We start from the raw sequence: 15,413 nt of genomic DNA on the forward strand, positions 1-15,413 counted from the left end.
ATGCACAATAAAATCTGCTCTTCATTCATGAATTAGGGAGCACTCCTCCATAGCAAGACTTTTCATGCTGAGTGAGTTCAGTAGAATCTCAGGGGACAAGAGTCACTGTAGTAGGAACAGCAGTTAGAGAAAGCTTGAGCTAAGCCTGAAGGAATGGCTCTTGGATTTGGTCAGGTCTTTTGTATAAGGGGCATTCTCTACCAAGGGAGGAAGCAGTAAGGACATGAAGGACCAGGGAGAGCAGCCTGTGTGGGTCACACATGTGTCGCCATGCAGAGATAACCTGTGAAGCTGGACCTGATAATCGACAACCTGAAGAATTCAGAAGAAAATCAAGACACAGTGGGAAAATTAGAAACCATTCTGGGGTGTTTGAGCATGGAACTCATGTAACACCAATGGTACTTTTGGCGGATTTATGTCTAGAGAAAGAAGTACATCATTGGGGGTGCTGCTGGGAACCTGTGATATAACTGAGATCAGGATTTGAGTGCAAGAGCTTTATTTAAAGGTGGTCCCAGGAAGCACTGGTCAGAGAATAGGGAAAGGGAGGCAGAGAAACTAGTGTGTTCATGAGCAGATCACCTCTGTGGGCAGCTGGGACCTAAGCCCACTGGGGACTCCTCTGTGAGTCAGTGGTCAGAACACTTCAGAATTACGTTACCTGGCAGGTAGGCAGCTGGGGTATTGATGCTCCCATTCCCACTTGTCATTGGCAGAGGCCTGCCCCCAGGGCGTTGGCTCTCCAGTCCTTTTAGGCTACCCTGCATGAGGCCTACAACAAAACCCTCAGCATGTACCAGAGTGTGAGTGCTACAGGATCACAAGCAGGGACATGTCTCAGCGTACATGTGCCAGGAAGGCGCCCTGGATTCTCTGTTTCCTTCTGTCCCTTTCCAGTAAGGATATTTCTGACTACTTTGCAATGAAGAACTTTCTGAAGACATCTGTGTCATTTTCACCAGCACATCCACCAAAAAAAGATGACCAAAAGGCATCTAGGTTTAGACATCATGGAAACCTTATCTTCAAGTTAATTTCAAACCGATGCCATTTAACTTCCTCCTAACCCCATAGGTGGACAACAGGCCGACTTTCACACTCTTGCCTTGGGAAGGAAGAGACCTCCTGAACATTCACACCTCCCTGAGAGAAGCTGGATCCATGGCCCCTGGGGCCGCCTGATGCATTTAAGCACGGTGCCTTTTGAAGTAAAACCCTCTCCGGGGGCACTGAACCCACTCTTAGTAAGGATGTACAGGAAGACATTAAGGCTGGCACTGTAAGTGAGGGCAATCTCATCTTGTCTTACAGCTTTAAACACCGTAACATCTCCCAAATAATCCCTTAGACTGGACCTGAATTCCAATGCATGCATCCAACTGTCTACTCAAGATCTCTGTTTGAATATTTAAAAAGCATTTCAAATTTAAAATGTCCAAAGCTCATCATTATCTGCTGATCTCTCATCTAAGTTGCCCCATCTCAGCAACTCTATCTTTCCAGGAGTTCAGGGCAAACATCTTGGAGTCAGCATTGCCTCCTCTTTCTCTCACACCCCATGTCTTCCATGGTATTGCAAATAACATGTAACATGGCCACAAATCCCACTGGCTTTAACTTTAAAATAAATACCCAGAATCTACCCAGTTCCTCACTGCTGTTGTGCAGGTCCTAACAACCATCATCACTTGCCAGGTTATTGCAACAGCCTCTGACTCTACACTCACTCCCCTTCATGCCATTCTCAGCACAGCTGCTGGAGGTCCTCATGAGATGTTGGCCTCACTGTGTTCCTCCCCTTTTTAAGCCCTCAAATTGCTTCCCATCTCACTCACACAGTCCACACAGCACCCACCAAGCCCTATGTGATCAGACCCTCCCACTGTCTCTCTGCTCTGATCTCCCACTGCTCCCCCAGCTCTGCTCCACCACTCTTGTCTCCCTGATGCTCCTGGAATGGACCACACACGCTGCCTCCTTAGGGCCTCCTTTTCGTTCTGCCTGGAATGTTCTTCCAGATTTTAAATTGAGAGGGCTTGATCCTCTTCCTCCTTTGGACTTTGACCCAGGTTTCACCTCTCTAGTATATTTCCCTGCCACACATCTAAACTGGCAAGCCCCGTGACACTCCTTAGCTTCCTTCCTGGCTTACTTCATTATTGGTACTTAGCATAAACTTGTATATTTTATCTTGTACTTGTTTACTGCTTATCTTCCCCATCTAAAATGTAAGTCCATAATTCATTTGCTGCTCTATTCCCTTGAGAGGAGTGTTGATCTCCAAGTAGGTGCTCAACAAATACTTGTTGAGTGAATGAGTAGAATGAATCAATTGTTTTAGTCAAAGGAGACTTTCGTTTTGGAAACACTGAACTTTAGTCTGTAGGCACAATGCCTAGGTAAAATTCTTTATAGTAACCAGCGTGGAAAGTGATCTCAGAAACTTTTCTCGAGAAGGACTCTGCACACTGCTAGATGCTTTGTGTGGAGGATCATCCAACCCCTGCCATGGTTAGCACACTGTTTTCAACAGCTCATTTACCAAATTGTTACACCCAGTTGTGGTATGATGATTTTCCCTGGGGTGCTAAAAACAGTTATAAGCAAATATTGCTGAACCAATAAGATGAGAAAAATTATGTTTCTTATGATGGTGAAAGTTTTTCCCCTTTCCTAGATTCAACTTCATGAGCCACTCTGTGCTGTATTCCATGGAAGCCATTCCCAGAAACACTCCCAACACAGGCACAGGCAGGCTGTTGGCACTGGGAGCTCAGGTGCTTTCCTCCTGTTGAATTGGTCTCACAGCCTCTGAAATGCTGGCCCATGAAGCCTTTCAGCATTCCACTCTCAGAAATTAGCTGCCCATGTGAAACAGTGATAAACTATAGACCAAACCTGCCAATGTATGCCGGGAGCAGACAAACATTTTCTGCTCTCCTCCAAGAATCTTGCTGCAGAGGGCACAGTTAATGGCCCCTGCAGACTGGGCTCATGCAGGGCCAGGGAAGGGGCATTGCTGCTTGCAAGAAAGTCCTTCTATTCACAACCACTAAAACATTTCAGACTCAATCTAACCGGATCTTGGGTTCTTTTGTTCTCCATCTTTGCACAACACTGTATTTTATGTTTTCTAATTCTGACAAGATTCTGGAGGGACACAGCTTGAATTTCTTCTTCCCCTAGAATGGATGAATGAATGAATAAAGGATACAATTATATTGAGACAATAGTGTGCACAGTAATACACTACCTTAAGAAGAACACAAAATGATTGCATTTGGACCTAAACCTCTGAAAGCATTCAGATGAGATGGGGTGTAGCAGGTGCAGGTTGTGTGGCTGTAGATGCTCTAAGCATCAAAGCTCTTGGAAGTCAGCACTTTGCTGGTGAAATCAATCCCTATGATGTGCACTGCTTCTGGACACTTCAGACAGGACCTCAGGGCCACCAGAAACACAACACCCCAAGTTGTTCTGCCCCCACTCTCTCTCTCGCCTCCCTACTTGGCTGCCCAATGGATGTGACGGGTCAGGCACCCTAGGCCTATGGATTTTTCAGTTATCTTTTAAAACTATAAACATCCATAAATCTGCTAAAGTCAAGCAGTAAAATGCTACAAGGTAGTGTTGTGACTTTAAAAAGAATGAACCACTACACAAACACACACACAGACACTCAGTGCTTTCCTTATTGATCATAAAATCACTTGAACAGGGGTTAGGATGAAGGTTCTGATTCTATCACAATCACTGCTTCCTGAGTTGTGAGAACAAATATTCTGTGAAACCCTGTCTGGTTTTTTGTTGTTGTTTTTTTTTTTATGTGGCTAATAATTTCTGCCAGCAGCTTCTTAATCATTTGAAGGCTTGGATCACAGTCACCATGTCAATATTATGTCAAATAGTAATCACTGCTCTATTTACTTCAAGCCAGTCTTCTCCATTTGAATACACATTTTACTATTAAAATATTTGCATGTAGGAGCTCTACAGAAGAATAATTTGGGGAGAAATGCTGCTTTTGTTAGGTATAGTTGCTATGAGGCATTGAGAGTGCATTCAGAACCTTCCTTCCAAGTTCAGTAACTTCATCTCCTATTTCAGCTGGACTCACCAAGTTGCCCAAGAGGCCCTGGCCATAGTGCACATTACAGGAGAAATTATTTAATAGAGAAAAAACTTCTATTATTTCCTCCTCCAGGTCTGAGGAAATGACTGAAGAGTAACTACTTATGTAATAAATATCTTTATGAGAGATATGTATACAATTTTAGCAAAACATATCCCATAGATAAATCTTGTTTTCACACAAAAGGAAACCAGGTGCAGCGGCTTATGCCTCTCATCCCACCGCTTTGGGAGGCCAAGGTGGGCAGATCAAGTAATTTGGGAGGCCATGGCAGGTGGATCAGTTGAGGTCAGGAGTTCAAGACTAGCCTGGCCAAGATGGTGAAACCCTGTCTCTACTAAAAATACAAAAATTCCTTTTAGATGATTATTAGTGGGAAATAAAGTCTAATCTTGAAACAAGAGCCACTAGGAAAATGTTCTACCATAGAATATAGGCCAGAATTTTAAGTTATTTTTACTATTATTCACCACAGAATGGAGATGGCAGAAGCCTAATATCCTGGTACTAAAACAAAGTGGTGTTGTGGGTGTCCTTGTTGCTTAGCTTACCCAATAAAGAACTTCTTAGGATGATAAATCATACAATTTTCTTAACAGTAACACAAACAGAAACCTGTTGAGGTTGTGTGTATGTGTGTATGTGTGTGTGTGTATGTGTGTATGTGTGCGTGTGTGTGTGTTTACAAAGCTTTATAGCCAGGCAACAGAAGAAAATATCACTTGCTGGAATCACTGTTTAGTAATGTTATTTATTTAAAGCTCTTCTGCACAGATTTCAGTCTGTATTTTTCACACAGTAAAAATAACAGCTGATAACAGCCGAACTGTTTAATGTACAAATGATAGCAAAACAAAATTTAATATTAGAATACATTTGCATAGTATCATGATAGGTATTAATAATTTCTTATTCAGCCATGGATATATCAGCAGTTAAGGTAACACTTGGTCAAATCTTATTTAGGGATTGAAATATTTATCTTACATACGAACTGTCTGAAACATGACTTACATACATCCCATTTCCCCACACGTAATGTAAGGATTATGACAATCATTTCAATTTTAGATTAAATACGTACTAGCTATGTGATCTCTGACATATCAAATGTTTGAGATTTCCCTGCCAAGCTTGTCACTTCGGCCATATTATGTTTCAGTCTGAACTTAGTGACATGGGAGGCTGTGACTTGAGTCCATGGTACTGTTTAGCACTTGGAAAATACTGATGAGAAGGAGCTGAAAATTTAAATGCAATTTACATGTTCAGAATCTCACTGGACTTGATTTTGTGCCTGCGTTGTGGAGGGGATGGGTTACATGTAGGTGTCCGTGTGCATGGCATCGTGGGGAGTTATGTATGTGTGTTTTCATGCACATCTTCAAAAATGCTAAGGAAATCACAAAGTCAAGATGTTGTTGGATTGAGATTATGTGGATAAAGTCAGTGCAGAATTCTTGGTGACCTTTGTGATGTAAACAAAACTATATCTTCCCTTAGCATGCTTCCCAAGGCAATAAATAACAAGACTGACCATATGAGAAAATGAATCAGTCATATGGTAAGGAAAGCAAATGCCTTGTGAATGTGTTTACCTCTGAAGAGGAGGCAGAACACATTGACATTTCAGAGAGGGCTTTTATCGGGAACATCTCCCATTAGCACTAATGAGAGCTGGGTATTTAATCCACTGTTCTCTCATGCTCATGGCATATTTCATCCTTAATGGCAAGGCCTTGAAACTTTTTTCCTCCTTAAATGATACTCTGTGGTAGTTATGCTAAATTTTTAACTGTGTATATGGCTTTCTGTGACTCTTCTCTGCCATCTGTATAAATATCTAAGAAGAACTGAAGCTTTTCATTACTGTGAACTTCCCTGACCACCCTCTTTAGAAATATTTTTTTTCATCCATGCAGAATCCTAAAAAGGAAAAACTTAGTGAGCCCAACCTCCACCCTACCAAGCCCCCAGCCTGGACTCCCTGGATTTCAGGAAGCCCAGAAATCAGCTTGTTTCTCAGTAGGGTGGTGACATCTTCATCTTCTCCTCCGAAAGGTCAGTCAAAGCCCAGATCCTGATTAACAGACTGATCTAACCCAATGTGACAAAACACCATGCAGGATAACATGCCTAGAGAAAATGACGAGGACTGAGGACGTCAAATCACTTTAGTCATGAGGGGGAAAAAAGACGAGCAATCTAGAGGAATCCAGAATATCAAGAGCCATGGTTCACAGAAGTGTGCTTGTCATGAGTGAGGTGTGTGTGTGCCAAGTACATCTTCCCATCTAATCCCCACACAGCCTGTGAGGGAGGGACGGCCATCCCTACCTTCTCGGAAGGTAATTCCGGCTCAGAGAATATCGGCTATGAGAACCAGAAGGAAGGAATATTTTCTAGATACAATCAGCACAGTTGCCAAGGAGACAAGACTGCTTGGCTTTTCTCTTCAAGTGTGCAAAGGGTCATTTTCCAGGGACTGGCTGTCAGCTATCCTCCTCTTACCAGTGTCAGAAGTGGACATGGGGTTACAATATAGGACGTGGGGTTACAATACAATCCAGGAAGGACCTGGATAGACTGGATGAATAGATGAAGGATAGGTAGATGATAGAAGGAGAGAGAGACAGACATACACACACACACATACTCACACACACACTCACACACACACACACAGAGAGAAATGATAGATAAAAAAGACAGAAAGAAAGATACAGAAATAAAGATCCAGATAGAGTAACAGAGACAGACAGATAAGTAGATAGAGATGTTTACATAGAGATATAGACAGATATACAGGTAAGAGAGATAAAGATGGATACAGATAGACTGATATAGAACTAGATAAATACAGATAGAGACAGAGAGAGAGATGAAAGAGAGAATGGTTGCCACAGACTTTGAGTTCTCTGATAAAAGTTGACCTACACAAATCACTGAGTCTAAAGATGTCTTGAAGCCCAGGCATCTGAAAGGAAAATCCAAAGATTAAAGTATCATTGCTACTTTCCATTTTACTCCTGAAAAAAAACAACTTATTTTTACTGACATCTAATATTTACTTATTGCTTACTAGGTGATTTATGCGCATCATCTCATCTTATTTTTAATTCATCATTTTTTAACAGGATGGAAACCTAAAGTTTAGAAATTAGAAAGTAATTCCCCAGAGTTCTGGAACTGACAGAACCATGATTGTTCAGAACAGAAGTCCTTAATTTCTGCACCTATTGTCTCTCAACAACAACAACAACAACTAAAAGCACGTAGAAGACTGGGAAATGCAGTAAATACCATCTGAGTGTTTTTGTTATGGTGAATTCCAGAATAGTGCAAGCTGGACAGATGTAATGTATGATCGTGGAACCTGGCATTGGGATATCCGGGACCTTGGCCAAGTTGCCATGTCTCAGTCATATCATCTTGGACATCTGATCTCTACATCCCTCCAGCTTCTGCATCCTCTGATTCCAAGCTAGAATATTATAGTATAAAATATATGGTAAGAATCTGTCCGTGATTTGGTTACCATGATCCGTGTTAAATAAGCCAAATTTGAGGCTGAAAAATTAACACATTAAAATTGAAAATGGCATTCAGGCAAATCACAGAATAATAAATACAAGTGGCTAATACACATCAACAAATGTTAAACCTCAGTAAGAATAAAAGTCGCTAATCGAACCTGTGTTTTGTCCACCCATATAATTGGCAATTTTAATGATAATACATAAGGATTTAAGAAAATAAGGACACTTATCTCTACCAATTAGTACAGTCTTTCTAGAGAGCAATTTTACAATATATATCAAAAGCTTAAAAAATATGAAAGCTATTTCCGCACTTTAGTTACATGAAAGTGTATTACAGCATTGTTTATGAATTTCAAAAAAAACAACAACACATAATCCCACCACTGAGAGATCATCACTTTAATATTTTGGTGTTAAATATCCTAAATTTTATTCACACGCACGCGCGCGCGCACACACACACACACACACTTAAATATTAATGGGATACATTGGCTATACTATTTTAACCTGCCTTTTACCTTAACAATATACAATGAATGGATGTATTATCATTTGTTTAATACCTTATCATTGGGCATTTGGGTTTTAATCATTTTTTGTACTATAAATAACACAATGTTATATGTCCTCATAGCTAATCCTGAGTGAATTTGTGTGTGCTCTTTGCCTGTAGTTGTTTTCAAAGAGCAAGAGCATGTACGGGACACCAGCCTGGCACTTCACATGACCCACCCACCCCTGCCTCCTAAGGGCAGGACTTCCAGGCTGGTAGATGGAGCCTTATTCTGGAATATTTTCCGGTGTCATTCTTTGTAAGCTGGACCCATCAAGGAGTTGCTGGAGGTCTTCCCTCCAGCAAAGATTCAGGCATTTTAAAACACCCCATCTAGAAGTAAACTTTGACATGTGCTACAGCACAGGTGAAACTTGAGGACATTATGCTAAATGTAATAAGCCAGTCACAAAAAGACCAAGACTGTATGATTCCACTTATATCCAGAGAAGATATCCAGAGTAGTTAAATCCAGAGATGTATCCAGAGTTAAATCCAGAGAAGACAGAAAGTAGAATGGTAGTTGCTAGGGGCTAGGGAAAGAGGGGGAATGAAGAATTGTTATTTAGTGGATATAGAGTTTATGTTTTCTTTTTCTTTTTTGGTCTTTTTTTTTTTTTTTTGGAGATGCAGTCTCGCTCTGTCACCCAGGCTGGAGTGCAGTGGCACGATCTCAGCTCACTGCAACCTCTGCCTCCCGAGTTCAAGTGATTCTCCTGCCTCAACCTCCCAAGTGGCTGGGATTACAGGCATGCGCCACCACATCCAGCTAATTTTTTATATTTTTAGTGGAGATGGGGTTTCACCATGTTGGCCAGGCTGGTCTCGAACTCCTGACCTCAAGTGATCCACCCACCTTGGCCTCCCAAAGTGCTGGGATTATAGGCATGAGCCACCATGCCCAGCCAGTGTTTCCATTTTCTAAGGTGAACGGACTTCTGAAGATGGATGGTGTTGATGTTTGCACAGCAAAGTGATTGCACTTCATACTCCTGAACTGCACATTTAAAATAATTAAGATGGTAAATGTTATGTTACATACAGTTTACCAACATGAAAACAAAAAAACTTCCCATCCAGGACCTGAAAATTGCTTTTTTTTTTTTTTTTTTTTGCCATCCTTGGTTTATAGATGTTTGAATTCTGCATGGGTATTATTAGAAGGTTTGATTTTGTGTCTTATTATGTGAAACTCTGTGAAACCTAATACTCATTGTTTTATTCTATGGGAAGAAACCTGTCACCAGGATCAGATTAACTGTGAGCCCAAGGTGCTATAAAAACAAACGTCTCATTATACCAGAAGAGTTCCAGTCCCTGGGGAGCATGTTTGTAGCTTTTTAGCCTATGGAAGCAAACAGCTAGGAGTATACGTAACCTCCTCCCAGGTAAAAACTAGAAAGAAAATAGCTCAGGGAGGCATTTGTGGGAGTTCTACTGACCACGGAGGTCTTGAATTTAAAACTTCTGTTAGAACTGCAAAGAAGTAGGGCATTTATTCATTAATTTGTTCACTCCCTGCAAACGCTGTCTGTGCTTTCTTCACAATATAGCCAACTCTTACATCTTCACACCACCAACATCACTGGCCCCCCTGATTAAAACCAGCATCTTTTCTCGCCTGGATTGTTGTACTAGTCTTCCAGCCAATGCTCCTAACTCTCCTGGCCCTACTATCCTTTATTTTCCACGCCATAACCAATTTTGTTAAAATGCAAGTCAGATTCCCTACTTTTCCATTCAAATCTCTCTAGTGACTTCCTGTTTCCCTTTGACAAAAATACAAAATTGCAAATATTGCATGTGTTCAATACATACTCACTGAATCCATAAAAGGATGCATGTTAATTGAGTGCTTATTAATCGTCAGAAACTGAGCCAGATGTTTCTTTATAAGGGTACAAAGATAAATGACCTTCTTTCCTCTCTGGCAGTTTGTATTCTAGAATATGAGATGAACTCATAGACGAATACATACAAAAACAATGTTATTTTTCCCTGGTTAAAGTCCGAATAAAGATAGTTGGGCTCAGACATTGGAATGACCAGTTTTACCTGGGTGGGGAGAGAGGGCAAGCGAGAGGGAATTCTTGAGTATTACAAAACGGCAGAAATTCCAGCATGATGAGGAATGTGTAGGGGCGTTCCGGGGCAGGAGAACCACATGAGCAAAGGCGCGAGGTGTGGATTCATCTCCGAGGAGCAGGGAGTGTTTCAATGAGGGTGGGAACCTAGAAAATGGGAAGCGGCATAGAGGTCAAAGGTTAGGAAGAAAGGTTAAACTAAAAGTTTTCAACTTAAGTGCCTTCATTTGCATTGATTGACTTTACTGTTTTATCTTCTAGGCAGTGGGGAGTCATTGAGGTTTTAAAGATGATGGAAACTGGATTCAATGTATGTCACAGACAGGTCACACTAGAAGCAATGGGAAGAATCCATTCAAGTTTTCAAAGTCAATCAATAACTAGTAAGAACTAACATTTACTGAATGCTTACTATCTATTAATACCAAGCTCTGTGCTGAGTCCTTCACTTGTATTACATTTAATTCCCAGGTCAACCTATGTGATTGGTACTGTGATTTTCCCCCTTCAGAGATGGACATATTAAGGCAGAGAAATTTTAAGCCCAAAGTCATACCATAAGTAGATTAAAGAACCAAAATAGAAACCCAAAGAATCTGACTTTAGAAAAGGGAGAGGAAAAGAAATATATCAAAGAGATAAAAGCTCCAGAATATAGTTACCAGATGTAAGTGGTAAGGACCTAAAATGCCCCCTAGATTCAGCTTGGACAACTTAATGGATGGAAGTGTCTTCCTAGTATAGCAAATGGGACAAATTTAGAAAGAAGGCTAACAAGATGTTTTGAATATGTTTGTTTTTATATGATTGTGGGAAATCTGGAAAGCAGATGGGCACATGGATTTGAATCTCAGGTGAGGGTTGGAGTTTGAGATGCAGACTTGGAAATCACCAAACAGGGGAGGAGAAGTCATGGAGTAAACAAGATCAAACACTGATAGAAAAGTGTTAGGGTTGAATTGTGTCCTCCCTTAAAGATGTTGAAGCCCTAACCTCATATCTGTGAATGTGACCTTATTTTGGAAATAGAATAAGATCTTTGTCATGATCAAGTTAAGATGAGATCATTGGGGTAACTCCTAATCAATATGACTGTGTGGTTATATAAAGAAGAAATTTAGATGCAGAAACAGACACACATACAGGGAGAATGCCCTGTGAAGAAGAAGACAGAGATTGGGATGATGCCTCTACAAGTGGAGGAATGCCAAAGATTATCAGCAAACCACCAGAAACTACCGAAGGGCAGCATGGAACAGGCACTTGCTTACAGGCTTCAGAAGGAACGAACTCTGATGACACCCTGATCTCAGACTTCCAGTCTTCAGAACTGGGAGATAATACCTTTCTGTGGTTTAAACCACAGTCTGTGACACTTTGTTAAAGCAGCTCTAGGAAACTAATACAAACAGGTTGCATATGCATGGAGTATTCAAGGATGATTGGTGATGATCGAAAGGAGACTATTTATTCAAAAATGTGCCTGGCAGTCAGAGAATCAGGAAAGGCTATTACAAGGCTATTCCAAGCATGAGCATGTGAACAGCCACGGAGGTAGAAGAAAGGAAACACCAGCAGTTTGCACTGACCTCATCACAAGCTGCTGCCATGGAGCAGTGGGAGAAAGAGATCTGCCCATGAAAGTCCCTATAAAATGCACAATAGCAAGTTTCACCTTAGAGTTCATACAGAGCAGCCAAAGGTTCAAGGGAATGATTACATCCATTTTGTGTTTTTAAATGTTATGTTCTGCAAATATGGTGACAATGGCAACATCATTCTTTAGTCTACCAAAATTATCAAATTAAAATAGGCAGAGCAACTAGGTTGACAAAACTGAAGAATTGTGGATGATAAAACAGTGTTGAGATACCCTCGTAATTACCTAGAGACAAATTAGTGACAACATATAAGAGCCAATGTGATATCAACAACCATGCAGGAGAAAGTAGAGGGAAGACCCTGAGAACCAGACACTCCCTGGGAAGTGCCCTGAACCAAGCTCAGAGGAGCAGGAGAGGTGTGGAGGGAGGGTGTTCTCAATAATCCAATGCAGGGGTGAGTCCAAGGAGGCCACAGTGCAACCAAATCTGATGCTACTGGAGCGGGCTGTGTCCTTTAATCCCATTAACTAAGAAACTGAAGGCCTTTCCCAAACAAGTCTCCATACTGAGGAGAATCTGCTGGGAACAGATTCCAAACTGAGCAGCACAGGGACAACCACGAGAGATGAAAGAGAAAGTCCAAATAAAAGCAGGGAGGAGCAGAGGCAGCTGATAGCAGAAAGTAACAAGTGATTCTGTTTACCACTCATGAGAACGCCAGAAGAGTGTGTTAGAGCTGTGAAACCAGCTCAGCTATCCTGGCCCACTCATCCCTCCTAAAAGTATAGGAAACTAAACTAACTTTTAAAACTTAACAACAAGAAAATTACCAATTATTACAATGAAAAGAAAGTAAGAAAACTAATGATGTTTCTGTAGACAATGAAACAAAAAAAGGAAACACACAAACATGAACAAAATGGATGAAAATCATAAGCAAATACTTCTAAATGAGCTGAAAGAAAGTTTTTAAATTGTAAAAGCTATGAAGAATAATATAAATCAGAATTAGAAAAATTTGTAAAAGAAATAAGTAGAAAAAAGTAATATATGACACAAAGGATGATGGATAGAACTCATCAGAATAGAATTTTTTTTCCCCCCCTGGAGATGGAGTTTCTTTCTTATTGCCCAGGCTGAAGTGCAATGGCGCGATCTCGGCTCACTGCAACCTCCGCCTCCCGGGTTCAAGTGATTCTCCTGTCTCAGGCTCCTGAGTAGCTGGGATTACAAGCATGCACCACCAAGCCCGACTAATTTTTGTATTTTTTTTTTATTATACTTTAAGTTCTAGGGTACATGTGCACAACGTGCAGGTTTGTTACATAGGTATACATGTGCCATGTTGATGTGCTGCACCCATCAACTCGTCATTTACATCAGGTATAACTCCCAATGCCATCCCTCCCCGCTCCCCCTTCTCCCCTCCCCCCTCCCCCCTCCCCACAATAGGCCCCGGTGTGTGATGTTCCCCTTCCCATGTCCAGGTGATCTCTTACTTTTTGTATTTTTAATAGAGAGAGATTTCATCATATTGGTCAGGCTGGTCTTGAACTCCTGACCTCAGGTGATCCACCCACCTCGGCCTCCCAAAGTGCTGGGATTACAGATGTGAGCCACTATGCCCGGCCTAGAATTTTATATTAAAAAAAAAAAAGAAAAAAAGCAGGACAGACATGAAAACTCAACTAGAAGGGATATGGCACTATATATACACCATAATTAGAAGATGAGTAGAAGATGAAGAGGAGGAAAAAATTTAAAATCAAGAAGAAATTTGAGATTAGAAGGATTCAAGAGAAACTGTTAGACACAGAATAAAGAAGATATAGCATATATAATCAATAGGAGGCCTCCAAGAAGAAAGACAAAGCGATGGATTAGAAAAAATACTGAATGCTATCGTTCAAGAAAAATTAAAACTACACATGGGAACCTGAAGCTACATAATGAAGATACATATCACATTCTTCAGAAAATTGATGCAGAACAGCCGATATCAAGATACATTCTAATAAAACCATAGATCTCCAAAAAGAAACAGAATATGCTTGGGACATCCAAGCAAAAAGATCAAGTAGCTTATAAGAGAATGAACGTCAGATTTCTTTCAGACTTTTCCATAAGAACACGAGGCTAGTAAACAACGAAGTGACAGAGTTAAAGTGCTCAAATAAATAAATTGCAGATCTTGGACCTTGCATGGAATAGGCATGAATTCTACATCCATCTAGCCTAACCTTTCGGTGAAAAGGTTGCTTGGATTTTCTGCTCCTGCACTTCCTTGCTGTATCCCTGCTATCCTTCGCTCTTGGCATCTGAGAATCTTTGCACTGGGTAAATGCAGTTCATTCACAGACTCTAAGAGTGGGTACCAATCTCCAACTAAAACTGTGAAACTTTCGGGTCTGTGTAACCAAAAGAGCCTATACACGCCCAAGGCAAGATTGATAACCACATACTGTTATAAATATGCAAGAGTTCAGGTAATATTGTCTCTATGTACATTTCTTGAGGGATCTACCACAGAGCAAGCTCCAGACAACCACATACTGTAGAGACATTGGCAAGAGAGCTGGAAAAGTATTCTAACAAGTAAGTGAAGATCAATGATGGACTCTGAATATCACCATTTTGCAACCTTGATTGCAACATCGTCAGTATATGGTAAGATCATAAAATAGAACAACCAATCCTGATGTGCTTCCTGAAGAAAGTACACAACATCACCACCGAAGACAATCAAACTTAAAACTGATCAAAATTCTAACACTAATTACCCATTTGCAGAAAACACAAAGGATAGATACGTTAACCACATCATGCAAATACAATCATTAAAATCAAGACAATGAAAAATACACAAGAAATTTAAAAAGACATGGAAGGGTAATTCATGTTGTAAAAAGGACTTAAGATACATATCAAATAATCATCATATGTGGATCCTGTTTGGACTGCATTTCAAACTTAAAAAATTGTGATAATCAGGAAAATATGAACCTTGAGTATTTGATACTATTAAGAAATTACTGCCTTTATTGGTAAGTGTGATCACAGTACTGGTTTTAAAATTATTTTTTAATAAAATGCTTATAGATGAAATAATGTGATGCCTGAGATTTGCTTTAAAATATTTTGGTGACAGGAAGTAAGTGGAGGTACAAATGAAAAAGATTGGCAATATATTGATAACTCCAGTTGACGCTTAAACAATACAAGTTTGAACTATGCAGGTCTACTTATAGGCAGATTTTATTCCACCTCTACCACCCCTGAGACAGCAAAATCAACCTCTCCTCTTCCTCCTCAGCCTATTCAATGTAAAGATCATGATGAAGACATTTATGATCCACTTTGTCTTAATGGATAGTTAATATATTTTCTCTTCCTCATGATTTTCTTAATATTTTCTTTTCTCTTACTTTATTGTAGGAATACAGTGTATAATACACATAGAAAATATGTGTTGATGTTTATGTTATCAGTAAG

The 15,413-nt window shown here is 40.3% G+C and overlaps 1 protein-coding gene across 1 annotated transcript in view; it reads left to right on the forward strand.

The window, feature by feature from the left end:
* XKR4 (XK related 4) overlaps positions 1–15,413 on the forward strand; it is a 404,304-nt gene that overhangs the window by 229,263 nt on the left and 159,628 nt on the right. The gene's annotated exons all lie outside the window — the stretch shown is intronic.

The sequence above is a fragment of the Theropithecus gelada genome, chromosome 8 (assembly GCF_003255815.1).
Source record: "Theropithecus gelada isolate Dixy chromosome 8, Tgel_1.0, whole genome shotgun sequence".
NCBI classification, from domain to species: domain Eukaryota; kingdom Metazoa; phylum Chordata; class Mammalia; order Primates; family Cercopithecidae; genus Theropithecus; species Theropithecus gelada.